Source organism: Ovis canadensis, chromosome 16 (assembly GCF_042477335.2).
Source record: "Ovis canadensis isolate MfBH-ARS-UI-01 breed Bighorn chromosome 16, ARS-UI_OviCan_v2, whole genome shotgun sequence".
Classification (NCBI taxonomy): Eukaryota; Metazoa; Chordata; class Mammalia; order Artiodactyla; family Bovidae; genus Ovis; species Ovis canadensis.
The window spans coordinates 31,992,876-32,008,727 of NC_091260.1; the positions used below are offsets into that span (position 1 = coordinate 31,992,876).

A 15,852-nucleotide genomic window follows, 5' to 3' on the forward strand; every position below is an offset into this window, starting at 1 on the left:
GAAAACTTTTAGAAGTTTGTTCTGAAGTTTTGGAGCATTGTTCTCTCCCTTGTTATATGCTTAATTTTTTTTTTTTCTATTTGAAGAATGCACAGATAGAGCAGATTTTCCTTGTTTTAGCTTCTTTTCTACCTTTTCTACAGTAATGGTGATGAAAATTCCAATGTTCAGTTTATAGTTTAACAGGCATTGTTTTCATTTCAATTAGCATTCTCTGGCAGTTTTTAAGGTACTTCCCTTCAGTTGCAATTTGATCTTCTTTCAACTCCCATAGTCTGATGTGTTTGTTACTCTAAGGAGAAATTATACATGGTATCTGTAATTCCCCCCACGTCAGGGTTATTCCTGTGTGCCTTATTCACCTGTTCTTTCTGCTTCACCCACCAAAGTTTTTACCTATGCAGGCTCATCTTTCTAGAATGTATACTACCAGCCTCTTCCCCCTACTTTGTGTTCTTTTTTTTTTTTTCTCTTAAAGATGATAGGATGATGAGAGAAAGAATATTTGCCTCAAAGAATAATTCCTAAAGTCAAGAACTCTGGATAACTCTCTTATAAAGCAAAGAAGGATGTATTCTTAATTTTCTATGTCTTTGAGCCTGGTAACTTGAAGTGAAAATTGAATATTGCTTGGTATCATTAAATTCCCTTTTGGGTTTTCAAAGTTAGTATCTATCTATTCCTTATAGATTATGGAATTGGTTTTCTGTTAGTTTGCTTTTAAAAATTGTCTTCAGTGGTTTTAGTGATAAGCATTGAAGGGTGCTAGCCAGAAACTATTTGAACTTGAACCTCCTATCAGGAAGCTGAGGAAAAAACAGTATTTTACTTTTGTTTAGAGATTGAACACTAAGAATTTAATTTTTGAACCTTTATCTCTGCTTGGAATTAAGACACAATTCTATGTATAATATTAAAATATGATTTCAAAATAGGATCTATTCTTCCTTTCCTTTTTTTGAAGAATAGCTCAAAATGGTAAGAGAGAACCCTAAAAGTTCAAAAATTACTGTTAAAATGTAACAGAATTTCAAAGGATTTGAATCCATTGTATTATATTCCAAATGCCTTTCATCTGTTTGTTGTATTTCCAAATTGTGATAGATGATATAACTGGAAAACAAGAATTTCCTTTATGCCATAGACTTGCAAGGGTCATACAAGTAGAAAATGAAAGCTCAAATAATCTGTACAAATTAGCCTCATTGTTATATACATTAATAAGAAAACATAATTGAGTTGCATGTGTTAAAGAAATGAAACCATTCAACAAATTGTTCTTAATAGAGGAAAAAATGATATGGTAATTAAAATTGACATGAAAAACACAGGAATATGTTGAAAGGTTGGAGTGGGAGGAAAGGTGATAGAAGTTAGTGAATGTTTGAGTGTGCAATTGCATTTTCAAAATAGTGATCTAATTATGTATCTAGATATAGTCATTGTTCTTCCATAGTCATGATGTATGTATTCTCTATGTGTAATTTTCAGTTGTTTCTTTTTCAAAATCAAGTTTCAGAGGAATAAATTTATTTACAAATATTTTAGGAATGTGTTTATACTGTATTTTGAAACAAGTAGAAAGATTTTTCCTCTTCTGAATGGTTATGAAGGTAAATAACTTTTCCGATCTTTTAGGTAAACGCATTTACATTAGTTGAATGCCAGGAAGTTAGCCATAAACAGGACATATTAGGGAAAAATAACATACATGATGCAAGTGGATTTTCTGTACCTGATCAGTTATTTGAGATTCTACCTATAATTTGCTTTTATTTTACTGATAGATGTTAGTTGATTTGAAGAGAGATGAAAAGAATTGTCAGACTACATATAAACCATGGCCAAATAAAGAATTCACAGTTTTTATTCAAGTAGAGGGATTATTTGGAATTCAAGTACAAAAAGAACTAGAAACTCTAGGAATACATTATTTTGAATGTACATTTGAACTAGCTGAAAATCCTACTCTAGAGCTGAATGCACTAGAAACATGTTAATCACATCCATAAAAATGAGTAATTTACAACTGAGGTGGGCTTCACACTTGGAACATCTTGAAGTTGTTTCTTCTTTGGATATGCCAAATTAAGCTTGCATTGAAGCTATATTGTGTTAAAATTTTCATGATGAATTAATATTGACATTTCCTTAAATAGAGGCTTAAATAGATATTCTCTCCTATAAATAAAAATGCTTTGGCTTATAAGAAGGTGAACCTATTGACCTTTGTTTATAGAATAATACCAAAAATTTTATAATTATAAGGAGTATTTCAGTAATTGGAATCCTATTTTTATTACACAATTGGGAGTACAATCTCATGGAAAGTAATTTCCCCAGAAGATTGAGTAGTTAAAACCATTATTTTAGTGATGAAGTTGAGAAGATGACTTGATTTAAATGTAAATGGACACTGTAATATGCTTCTAGACTTATTACTTTCCATCTAAATGCTCATTTTTCTCACATTTAAAGTTCCATAATACATTTTTACCATCTATGTTAACAAGTTCTATTCATAGGGAATCTTGGAAAACTCTCCAATGATGTTATTTCTCCATGCTTGTAGCTTTTATTACTTTATTTTAAAAAATTAATTTAATTTTTATTGAAGGATAGATGATTTACAATATTATCTTATTTTCAGATGTATAGCACAGTGATTTAGTATTTTTGTAGATTATACTCCATTATGTTATTATAAGATAATGGTTATAATTCTCTGTACTATATAATACATCCTTGTTGCTTGTCTATTTCATACATAGTAGTTTGTATCTCTTAATCCCATACCCCTAATTTGTCCCTGCGCCTCTTCCCTCACCCCTTTGGAAACCACAATTTGTTTTCTGTGTCTGTGAGTCTGTTTCTTTTTTGCCAGACATTCACTCTTGCTATATCCTTATATGGCAGAAAGGGAGAATTCTGGTCTCTTCAGTCCCTTAGAAGGGCTCTAACCTCATAACCTAATTACTTCCCAAAGGCTCCATCTCCTAATATCATCACATTGGGAGTTATATTTTAATATATGAATTTTGGGAGGACTCAACCTTCTAGTCCATCACAACCATGAACTTGAAAAATATTATCTTATGTTTTCTTCCAGTAACATTGTAGTTTTAGTTTTTACCTTGTCTGTGATCCATTATGAATAAATTTTTGTTTATCATCTGCAGTTGAAGTAGAGAATTATTTTTTTTTCCCATGGAAATCAAGTTTCCATAAGGATATTGCTAGAGATGGCTGTTTATGGAACAGGAAGCAGAACCTTACCAGACATTGACTATTTTGATACCTTGATTTTGGACTGCTCAGATTATAAAACTGTGAGAAATACATTATATTGTTTAAAAGCCACCCAGTCTGTGATATTTTGTTACAGCAGCCTGCATTAAGACAGTAGCTGGCCAATATTTCTTTATAAGATGAAAAAAAAATTGATAAGTTAGATGGCTCATCAGAAGACATGATTAAGTAAGTGAGTTATAGGATGCAAATATTTGTAAAACTTATCTGACAAAGGGCTTTAGTAAGTATCATATAAACAACTCACATAGTCAATAAGAAAAATACAAATCAGTAAACATGGACAAAGTACTTCAGTGGACGCTTTGCAAAGATACATGTATGAATACTCGTAAAGAATGTTTGATATTTTTAGTCTTCAGGGAAATGCATTTACAACCACAGTGTGATACTACTATGTACCCACTAGAATGGCTAAATTTAAAACTATTGACACCACCAAATATTGGTGAGAATTGGAGTCACTGAACTCTTATAGATTGCTGATAGGAATATTAAATGTTATAAATACCTTTGAAAAGGGATTTTGCAATTAAAAAATGCCACATACACCTACCCTTTAGCCCAGTAATTCTACTGTGGTTATTTACCCATAAGAAATACAAATTTATATACGCATGAAGACTTGTTTAGAATGTTTATAGCAGCTCTATTCACAATATCTCCAAACCAGAGACACCTCACATATTTATAAATAGGAAAATGAATAAACAAATATTGGTATAGTGATACAATGGAATATTGTTCCTTAATAAAAATGAGTGAACTACTGATCCATGTAACAACATGAATGACTGTCCCAAAAGAAAAGAATCAAAATAAAAAGAATACATCATATGTAATTACATTTATAGGAAGTTCTAGAACAAAATTGGTGGCACTAGTGGTAAAGAACCTGCCTGCCAATTCAGAAGACATAAAAACAGTGGGTTCAGTCCCTGGGCAGGGAAGATCCCATGGGGAAGGGCATGGCAACCCACTCCAGTATTCTTGCCTGGAAAATCCCATGGCCAGAGGACCCTGGCAGGTTATAATCCATAGGGTTGCAAAGAGTTAAACATGACTGAAGCAACTTAGCATGTGTGCACAGAACAAAACTAATGCAAGTTAAAAAAAAAAAAGAAAATTGCCTCTGTGAAGAAAAACTGACCAGAAAGAGACATGAGAGAACTTTCCAGGTTTTGGAAATGCTTTATATCTTCATAAGGGTATGTGTTGCCTGGGAGTATCTATTTACCAAAATTGTACTAGTAGCATTTGTGCATTTTCCTGAATTAAACTTACCTGAACATTTAGAAATGTCAATAACAGTGGTTGAAAGTTAGGAAATACTTCTAATTTTATAAAGTATATTCTTGTTTCCTTTGTTTCAAAATTTCCTTATAAATATATTTATGAGTGAATAAATTTCAGCTTTTGAGAACTTGGATTAACCTTTAAATAATGATGAAAATGTTGACAGCATTTAAAGATTCTTGTTTGCCTAAGAAACAAAATTATGTAAAAATTTGACAACATACTGCATATTTGTTAATGTGCCTATTTACTTATAGATCAAGCTTTTTTATTATTTTAAATCAAGTGGAAACAGTCATCTGGCTCTGAGTTTACCTTTCAAATGCTTTAAACAGTTGTCCAGGGCAGCATATAAAAATAAAGAAATGCAGGTAGCATCAAAGAATGAAAAATAACTTGTGAATGTGATAAATTAAAGTTCTACAGATTACAATATTTCTGAACTACTAAAGATTTGGGGTAGAAATTATTTTAACAGACTAAAAAATCTTTCTGTAGATCCATTTTGATAGTACTACTCAGAGTTATTTTTCCAAAGTTGGAAATTGCCTTAGAAAAGAAGTAGGATCAAATGTTATTTAATTAAAGTAATAATTTTAATCTTAATAATCCTCCAACATGTTGAACATCATAATTTTCTCCTTTATTCTGGAGAGTTTTTCTTTTGTCATCTTGTATTTGAATTTAATTGTTAGACTGAGCGACTGAACTGAACTGAACCTTTTATAAAGCATTACATAAACCTATTGTCATACAATTGCACAATAAAAGTGAGTATGACTATTCCGTTTCTGTTTGCATAATATTTTAAGTAAACTGGTAGTCAGTGTTCAGGAATCTTTTTAAACTCTCTTCAACAGAAATAGCTTAGAAAGTAGTTCATCAGTTTTCCTGATAGGAAAAAAGGAGTAATGTATACACTTATAAATGAGCATGACCAAGAGAAAGACACAATAACCAGCAAAATGATACCCCAAATAATCAGGAAACTTTAGACTTCCATGATATACATCATCAAACAAAGGCTGAAATAAAGCTTCTTAATCAGTGATGCTTATGGCATCTTGTACTAAGTGAATCCCAAAGGGATGAATCTGATGAATGTCTGCATTTTGGAACCAGAAGTGCAGTCTAGACCACAACACAGCAAGTTTTAATGCTCAAAGTATAGGCGCCGAGTTACTGCAGAAGTCATTTAGAGCTGAACAAGTCACAGAGTGTTGAGTGAGGAAGGAGCCAGTCTGGCGCTGTCATAGCTGGTGTAATGGGTTCTCCACTGTGGCTCAAGGCAAAGGCTCCTGGTGATGCATGGTTCGTGTCACGTCTTTGTTTTATTTATTTTGGCTTCACTACATGATTCTGAGCCACAAGCTTTTGTTTCCTGGGAATTAGGCTAGGTAAAAATCTCAGCATTAGAACCTGTATTCAGCGTTCTGTACGTTTGGTGAAACTTATCTGAGCTGGGATGAGAACAGGGTGACTTTCTCTAGCAGCTGTGGATACATTCTAGTTGGGGCATAGCTTATAAGCTGTATCATGGTTCATATGAAGGTGGGAGGGGTGGTGAAAGCAGGTTGCTCTTACTGTCAGCTGCTTCCTTTGTTAATGTTTGAGCTGGCCATTTTAGTTGTCAGTATTTCCTTGTCTCCAACTCTAGTCTTGACAGTTAGTGGAGTAACAAATAGTGACAGCAATCATGTTGGGTTTCTACCCCATTAGGAAACTGGTACAGAGGGAGAAGGTGAGGAAATTGGTGGGTTCTGCTGTTAGCACTAAATGCAAGTGGTCCAGAGATGCTTTCACCTACATTAAGGTCAAAAACAGATGAACATCAAATGCCCAAGAAATAGCAACATTGAGAAGAAACAAGGACATTGAGTGATTTTGCTGAAGAGTGTAGATTATAAGGTTTGTTAGAAGCCCAGCAAAACAAACTTATGGCCAAAAGAAGTTTTCCTACCACTGCACTGCACTGGGTAAAATTGCAAAATGTGGGGACTAAAAAAAAGCACAAGCACAGTATTGAAGATTGGGGCAAATCCTGAAGAAGTTTACCAAAGAAAGGAATGTTGGCAAGATCCAGAGTGAGAAGGCAAGGGGAAGAGAGGGAGATGGTTACAGCAGAGATGCTAGGGCCCTGAGACCAACCGTGCCAAAACATTCTCTTCCCCAACAGATCAGCTGAATCAGAAACCGAGGGTGAGGCCTAGCAGTCTATTACAAGCCCTCCAGGTGACTCTGCATGCTGACGGTTAAGAGCTGCAGGCTTTGCCATAGTTGAAAAGAAGTGTTTTAATATACAAATATCTCCCTAAGCTTTGAGGTGCTCTTTTACTATCCTCCGTAAGTATAGAGATGTTTTATATATGTTTTTTTGCAGGAACTGTTAAATGTCTATATTTCCCATACTTTTCCCCTCAAGTTCCTAAAAGATCTGGAAATACTGAGAAAGGATGATGTGGAGAGAAATGTGGTTGAGGCCACTTGTAGATGGACAGAAACAACCTTTTAAAAGTAGATTAAAATGTAACAGTGCACTTTTAGTATATGAGTGATAGTTGTTTTTTGCAATTGACTGTAAAGCATTTGTATGATATACTGCCATCAAAAAAAAAATGATATTTAGGTGTTGATGCACAGCATTATTGGAAAACAGTGAAAATTTTATTCCATTAATTATGTTTTTCTCTTTAAAAAATAATGTGTCTTTTAGAGTTAGTTTTCTTATCATGTAGTTTTCTATGTGTATATGTGGGAATGGACATAAATTCAGACATACACACACAAACACACAAACTCATAGAGTTTGGCATCATAACTAATGTAAAATGTTGAATTCTGCAATTTATCATAGACATTTTCCTGTGTAAATATTCTTGTCTCATTGTTCACTTGCCAGGCTTACATGTTGCAATTTTTATTTTTGCTATTTACAGATGGAATGTCATTGTGTTGGTCTGCATGTCTTAGATGGCTAATGAAACTGAAATGTAAAATCCTGTCAACCTTCCCTTTGCTTGTTAGGATTTTCTTCATGATTAACATTATCTCTTTCATAAGAATTTTGCTGTTATCCATCATATTGTAACAGATATTTTCATGTTTAGGCATTTGCCTCCTAATTATATTTTTGATTTTTAATTCAGAGGAGTAGATTCTTTTATTGTTTTATATCAAACAATATCCTTTGATATTGATGATTTTGTGCAAAGAATGCTATGGGAAAATGGAATCTTATACTTAACATTACCTGAATAGTAGATATCATTAGTAGTTTGATATTTAATCTGTGGCATATAGTTAGCTTTTATTTTTGAATTTCATAGCTTTAAAGCTACAGCTAAAGAAAGGCAGATGGTTAACTTGTTTTCCACTTCCCTGCAAATATCCAAGATAGGAACCAATATTATCAGTCTCTAATGGAGGCTGGCAATGTCAAGATGGTTTGTGGCCATGTCAAGATGTTAAATCAGTGTCCAGGTCATTGCTCATTAAAGATGCTGCTCTTTGGACCAACAGGAGACCCAGCAACAGGATCCTAATAATTTCTGATGCTACCTCACATCCCCTCAGGACAGTGCAGAACATTTTGTTCTTTAGAAAATACTCAGGCCTCTTTCCTTGTGTTTCAGTACTTACCATTTGTTGTTTGTACTAGTGGACTGTAACTTTTTTCTTTTGTAACAATGAATACATAGAGGAAAGATTTTTAAAAATCATTGTATACTTGCTTCATCTGTGTCCTCATACTCCTCCATAACTTATTTAATATGAACATATTGCTTTTCTCAGATATAAATTTATTAATTCTAATTAATTAATATTAATAAACTGTTAATAACTGACTCTTCCACAGTCATTTATTATTTTTGTGTCATTCCTTAATTTTCACCAATCATTAACTTCTTTTTTTCCTTCCTCATATGTTTTGTCTCCCTGAGATTTTCAGAATGTGAATCAGTCTCCATTCTGTTATGACGTTAATCATCTGCTTCTCATATGATCCCGCTTTGGTGCCTCATGCTTTCTGTTATGCTCTCATTGCTGTTGGTCTTCTATTGTTTTAATTTCATTTTCTTCTACCCACCTCCACACTTTGCTACTGTCAGATGAAAAAGCTTGCCACATGAAATAAGCCAAGGCTTCATATGTATGTGTACATTTTACCAAAGCCGCTTGTAGACACCACTTCTATTCACACATATGAGATTGCAAATACCAGTCTCTTTGTAACTCAGCAATCATTTCTAAACATCTGGAGATATATTTCTTCCACATCAGTAAATGACTGTGCCAACTAATCCTTATCATTCCCCAAAGAACTCAGAGTTTTGCTACATTAACCTACCCAATCGAACAATTCAGGAAAAATCAATTTTGTGACATGAATACTGCCCAAATTGTGGTGTCTCCAAAGTGGCATTTTTGTTTTTTGGCCAGACTGGAAACCCTTATCTGGCACAATTTTAGCTGGGGTTTCCTGACTCCTTTACGAGCCATAAAAAGTTTTGTCAAATCAAAATAACTATGCATTTAATTACGATTTCCCAAATTTCCATTTTTTTCTCAGATTTTTTTCTCTTGTCATGCTATAGCCATAATTGCTTCATTGTCTAGTGTTAATTTGCATTTTAATCGAGCTTTAAACATTTAACCAGAGTATAGTCCAATAGGAGATTCTGGAACCATCTCAAGGGTTATTTTTTTATTGCTATTTTAGGAGCAGGGAAGTCTGCTTCCACCTTTGGGTGGGGAAAGATCTGTAACCTTCAAAGCAGGCTCTTTACTTCAGGGCTGCGTTGAGAAAAACGAAACAGAAGTTAGGAATGGAGAAATTAGAAGAGACAGATGGTGAGAGATTTTAATGATTTCTAGGATCACTCAGATTGTCTGAGTTTTACGCCAGAATTTTTTTATTAGTTAGGGCAGCATGTCATGTTTATTTTGAGTTCCCACCAACACATTTAATGCAGTTATACTGGACCTTCCATTCTGTTGTTTCTTTGAGTTTTAAAGGCATTTGGAAGCAGCCTACATTGGACTTTGTAAGAGTTTCCAGCAACTGACAAATTTGAATGTTGTAAATGTTTCCTGAAGCATTTCTTTTAAACCACTCTGGGGAAAGACGTGAAAGTAAGATGACTAGTTTTAGATTATCTGCGTTTAGAACTTTTAGTTGCAAAAACATAGTGATGGTGTCTTCAATGTGAAACAAGGGGAAGATTTTCGTAGGCATAGTAGCTGTTGATTCAAATACAATTATACATGTTCCTTCTCTGTTTTCTCTTAGGTGAATAAGCAGCTTTAGTTTATTATGAAAATTAGAAACCTCTAAGATGCATTTGTAGAATGAATTCTCAAATATAAGGTACATCCATGGCATAATCTGGTGAGTATGAAATGCTCTGGTGAAATACTCGTATCCCCCTGTGATCCTCAGTGTTCTTGTTGCACTTATGGTTGGAGTGTCAAGAATAAAACCAATGAGACGTGTGACCGGAAGTAACGAAAATTCTGTATGTTCTTTGGAGGAAATATGAATGCTTCCTTGTAAATGAGAAACTTCAAAATGAAAGCACATAAAATACCAGCTATAGTCTGCTCAGCATGACTCAGACTTTTTATTCGATTTACTTATTTTTGGCCGTGCTGAATCTCTGTTGCTGGGCAGGCTTTGTTGTCGCGGTGAATGGGGCTGCTCTCCAGTTGCGGCCGTGCAGGCTCCTCGACGCAGCGGCTTCTCCTGTGGAGCACGGGCTCTAAGACACGCGGGCTTCCGTGACTGTGGCGCGTGGGCACGTTAGTTGCGGCTGCCAGTCTCTAGAGCACAGGCTCGGTAGTTGTGCTGCATGGGCTTAGTTGCTCCACAGCATGTGGAATCTTCCCGAAGCAGGGATCAAACTTGTGCCCCTTGCATTGGCAGGTGGATTGTTTACTGTTGAGCCACTAGGGAAGCCCCAAACTTTTAAAAAGAAACTTTTCTGAGTGCTGAGTTTTGAATTCCCTGACTACTTGAGATTTGTCTATGAAACAAAGTACCCAGTTACGTACAGGATTCCGTATAGTTAGGAAACTTCCTTTGTATATGTTTTACCAGTTGACAATGTGTAGGCTAGCCTCTCCTATGTGCTCAGTACTAAAGGCTGCGCATTTAGTGCAGTCCTCATTTTGTTTTTGCTTTGTTTTGCTATGTATAGAGACATGACGGGCCAAATAAAGGGTCTTGAAACTTTTGGGGGAAGGGCAGCACGTTTGCATTTTTAATTCAGGAATCCCTTCCCCAAGGGTGAGGAAAATTCATACTTATGTAGCACTTTGGGAGGTCAAAGTTAGAAGCTGCTTTCTCTTTGATGGTAAATGACCATTTAACCTCTTACTCTGTTTCATGTAAGATAAGACATAAATGAAAGGTCATCAGTATATGTCATCAGTGATATAATCCAAGAGGAAGATGAATTAGAGGGAAACTGGTTGGAAGTTTGAAATAAAGAAAAAAAAGTACATGGAGTAGTTTTTGTCAGCAGCCCTTGAGCAAACACAGCAGTGTTATATCAGACCAAAGGTTGCAGAGATTTAAAAAGACCCCTTCCCACTGGAATCTCTCAGTCACATCTAGAAACATAATTTCACTTAATAAAAATTTTATATAGCTTCAGGCCTAACATTGATGCTAAACAATTTCTTATGAATCTGATTAATGGATGCACTCTTAGGGTGCTTAAGGCATCAGAAATGAGGTATTAAGAGTCAGAATCCTCCCTCTAGGAGCTTACACAAAAAAGCAGCACACAAATAGCAATGATATCAGAAACTATTGAGAGGGATTGGCGGATGAGGGGAATAGAGAATCACTGATTTAAGAATGCAGTCATTTAAAGCCATTTTAGAACTTTGAGGGATATCAGTGATAGAAAAATCCGAGGAAAGGATAAAAAGCTTCTGCTTAGGGTGGGAGAAGGAGGCAAGATTCAAAATTGCTACAAGAAGGAAGTAGCATTTGAGCTGAGTAGGAATTTTATATTCAGAAATGTGAATGTGTGTGTATAGAGAAAAGGAACAATAGTCCATTCCAGATTGAGGGAATGTAGTTTATTAACATTTCCATTCTACATTTATTGATTGCCTCCTATGTAACAGATCTTAAACTGAGTTTTGGGAACAGCTGGGGAAGCACTCATGTTGCAGAAGCAGTGTTGTCAGCTGTGTGCTAGAGGCAGATCTTGGTGCCCTAAGACCTGCAGGGAGTGGCTCCCCTGCAGAAGGGTGTTGTTGATGTTGTCCAGTTGCTCAGTCATGTCTGACTCTTTGAGACCCCCTGGACTACAGCACACCGGGCTTCCCTGTCCTTCAGCATTTCCTGAACTTTGCTCAAACTCATGTCCTTTGAGTCAGGGATGCCATCCAACCATCTCATCCTCTGTCACCCCCTTCTCCTGCCTTCTGTCTTTCCCAGCATCAGAGTCTTTTCCAATGAGTCGGCTCTTTGCATCAGGTGGCCAAAGTATTGGAACTTCAGCTTCAGCATCAGTCCTTCCAATGGACACCCAGGACTGATTTCCTTTAGGATTGACTGGTTTCATCTCCTTGTAGTCCAAGGGACTCTCAAAAGTCTTCTCCAACACCACAGTTCAAAAGCATCAGTCCTTTGGCACTCAGCCTTCTTATGGTCCAACTCTCACATCCATACATGATTACTGGAAAAACTATTGCTTTGACTAGACAGAACTTTGTTGGCAAAGTAATGTCTCTGCTTTTTACTATGCTGTCTAGGTTTGTCATAGCTTTTTTTTTTCCCAAGGAGCAAGCGTCTTTTAATTTCATGGCTACAGTCATCATCTGCAGTGATTTTAAGGCCCAAGAAAATCAAGTCTGTCACTGTTTCCATTGTTTCCCCATCTATTTGCCATGAAGTGACCACAACTGCAGAAAATTAACCAAACTGATCACATGTATCACAACCTTGTCTAACTCAATGAAACTATGAGCCATGCTGTGTAGGGCCACCCAAGATGGACAAGTCATGGTGGAGAGTTCTGATAAAAAGTGGTCCACTGGAGAAGGCAATGGCAAACCACTTCAGCTTTCTTGCCTTGAGAATACTACATGAACAGTGTGTAAAGGCACCAGAGTGAGCGGGGCTCATTCTCCAGGCTCCTCAGCCTGGCTGACAGCTGGGTGAACTCCACCATCCAGCAGAGGGCGCATTTTGTCTTTTTCTTAGACAAGTTGTTGACAATTCATTTCTCTTTCCTCTAGACTACTGTTTGTGGAGGCCACAAAGTTAGGTTCTATCATCTTTGTGTTCTTTTGTAGTATCTAGAATAATGCCTTGCACACACAGTGGGCATTAAAGAGTTTGGAGTTTAAGTTTTTATATTTATTGGAAAATAAAACATACTGGGTGGAAGGTATGCCTATGAGAAAAGGCATCCTATTTCTAGAAGTTGTCAGCCTTACTAACCCAGCCTTTCACAATTTTTACAGCTCAGGTTAGTGTTGTGTTGAACACAGCTTAGACCCTTGATACTATTTTTTTGAACTATGAGGACTTTTCAGGCCTTTTAACGTTCTCTTCTCTTTATGGCTAAGCTTTCTCTTATTGAGGGTGAGAAACTTGAACATCAACAAGCCATTCTGCTCATTTGTTTTAAAAAATGTTCTTGTTAAAAAGTCACCTTTTACCCTGATTTCACATTCAATTTACATTCATCCTTACCTATAAGACACAAAGTCAATATTCCCAGATTGTTTAGGAGTCTTCTTATTTTTCTCAGCTGTAAACTCAATTACCTTTCAAATGATTTTATAGCTGACAGTAAATGGTCCATAAAGTTTTTGAATAAAAACGAAGGCAAACATTTCATGCTTAAATAGCTGTAATGGTAGTTGGTATAATAGACTGGAGTTTCAGAAATAACCAGTGTTGAATCACTTAGTGGCTGTATGATATTACCATATAGTTTCCACTAAGATATCATTTGCAGGGGTTTGGACCCACTTCTTATCATAGTTGGTAATTTATGATGTTTTATTTTACGTAAACAAGTGTCTGTATGTCTTTCAATTATGAATGTTACAGAGATGATGTATCAGAAAAAAAGAGCTATGGCAGCTTCATCATTGTCATAAATGGTCTTTGAACATATTGTTTTTTCCTTTAGAAAACCATTACTTAAGTATTTATAATGGCTTGTCACATTTCACAGGAATAGCATAAATCTATAAGTTCCTTTCAGGGTGTGTATAAATCTCCTCTGTCTCTTTGGAAACAGACTATTTCTACGAGTTCTTAAATAGTTCCTTATGTCACTTATGAAAATTATCATGTTTTGTGGATTGCTGTGACAGATTGACTACAGTCATATCCCAACTCATGGGGAAGGGAATGGGCTAGTATCAAATGGCGTCTTGTTTACCTGAAGTTGTCTTACCAAAATGTTTTCAATGTCATTATGGTTGTTCAGTGCTCAGTTGTGTCCAATTCTTTGCGACCCCATGGGCTGCAGCATGCCAGGCTTCCCTGTCCATCACCAACTCCCGGAGCTTGCTCAGACTCATTGTCCGTTGAGTTGGTGATGCCATCCAACCATCTTGTCCTCTGTCGCCCCCTTCTCCACCAGCCCCCAATCTTTCCCAGCATCAGTGTTTTCTAATAAGTTGATTCTTTGCATCAAGTGGCCAAAGTAGTGGAGTTTCAGCTTCAGCATCAGTCCTTCCAATGAATATTCAGGGTTGACTTCCTACAATGGACTCTAAGAATCTTCTCCAGCACCACAGTTTGAAAGCATCACTTCTTCAGCTCAGCCTTCTTTATGGTTCAGCTCTCACATCCAACGTGACTACTGGAAAAACCATAGCTTTGACTATATGAACCTTGGTCAGCAAAGTGATGTCTCTGCTTCTTAATACACTGTTTAGGTTTGTCATAACTGTTGTCAAGCTATGACAAATGTCTTCATTGGCACCATCTATTTCTTCAAAGTTTATATTTGATCAGAGACCCTGAAATCTCTCTGTCCCTTTTACATGTGCACTATGAGATGTTTCAAAATGCTTTTCAAATCTGGCAATCTACTTATTGCATTGATATGGCTTTATAAGCATGCAAAGCCAGTCATGTGTTCTGCTGGACTTTATTTATGAGTACCACTCAAGTGTGAAATTTTGTAAAAATAGACCTGAAAGGAATGCTCAAGGTCATTTTTACTGCAACTAGTAGTGATGACATTGAGGTGCTGTGGGCACCACGTCACTGTAAACTTGTGTGAAGTGCGCTGGGCCTGGTCAGGTAGTATCTCTTTGTTTTCACGTCCTTAGAGTTTGCATCACATAAGCTCTTGCTTCAAGAGAAGCGATGAAGTTGAGGTCTTCCTCTACTACTCCTTTGCTGTCTTGATTTTCTGAAATGTACTTTTCTTATTCTTAAATACCGGGTGAAATTCGTTATTTCCCTCTCTGTAATCTTTGGTTATATATGCTTATTTTGATTAAGATAGTTTTCTAGGTGTAGAGAGGAACTTGAGTCATTGGTCTTTTTTTTCTTTTCTTTTCTAAATAGCATAGTGCATGTGCGCAGTCATGTCCAACTTTTTGTGACCCCATGGACTGCAGCTTGCCAGGCTCCTCTGTGCATGGGATTTTCCAGACAAGAATGCTGGAGTGGGTTGCCATTTCCTCCTCCAGGGGATCTTCCCACATCCCCAGCGTCTCCTGTGTTGCAGATGAATTCTTTACCACAGATTCACTGGGGAAGCCCTTTTCTAAATAAATAGGTCTTTACAAAAAGTCACAAGCTTAACTTTAGTAAAAATAGAATCCCTTTTATCCCATCTTCCTTTAATTAGCTAGGGGGGTTAACTGACACTATTTCCTCCATAAAGCTTAAACACTACCTATGATATTCTAGAAGGCTGTTCTTCACTATTTCTTGTGGTGCCTCTTGTAGTGATATATGTCACCAAGAGTCCCAGATCTGTGTATGTGGCAGTTTTACTTGCTATTTTATTATATAATGTTATTAATTATTCTGTAAATGAGCATAACATCTACAAGTAAAGAGAAATGTTTATATGAAAACTAAAATAGACTGCTAGTCAATTTGCTAAAGCAAAATGGGAGAAAGGTAAGTGGCTAAGAACCCTAGAATGATTCTTAACTCAGATTGCTTCTAAAGTGTTTTTGATTTTCTCACTTTAAAGAAATAAAACTTGAAAGCATAGATGATGCATATGAAAGTGCTTTGAATAG

The 15,852-nt window shown here is 36.1% G+C and overlaps 1 protein-coding gene across 3 annotated transcripts in view; it reads left to right on the forward strand.

Moving 5' to 3' along the window:
• The window catches only part of PDE4D (phosphodiesterase 4D), a 1,583,646-nt gene that overhangs the window by 191,540 nt on the left and 1,376,254 nt on the right, over nt 1–15,852 (forward strand). Inside the window, exon 3 of one of the 3 annotated variants that reach the window (XM_069556479.1) lies at nt 9,896–9,994. The exons of 1 other annotated variant lie outside the window; for it this stretch is intronic. The gene's annotated coding sequence lies outside the window, so the exon portion shown is untranslated. Of the gene's footprint in view, nt 1–9,895; nt 9,995–14,800; nt 14,894–15,852 lie in introns of those variants that run through there. One more of the 3 variants, XM_069556480.1, reaches the window with a different exon arrangement.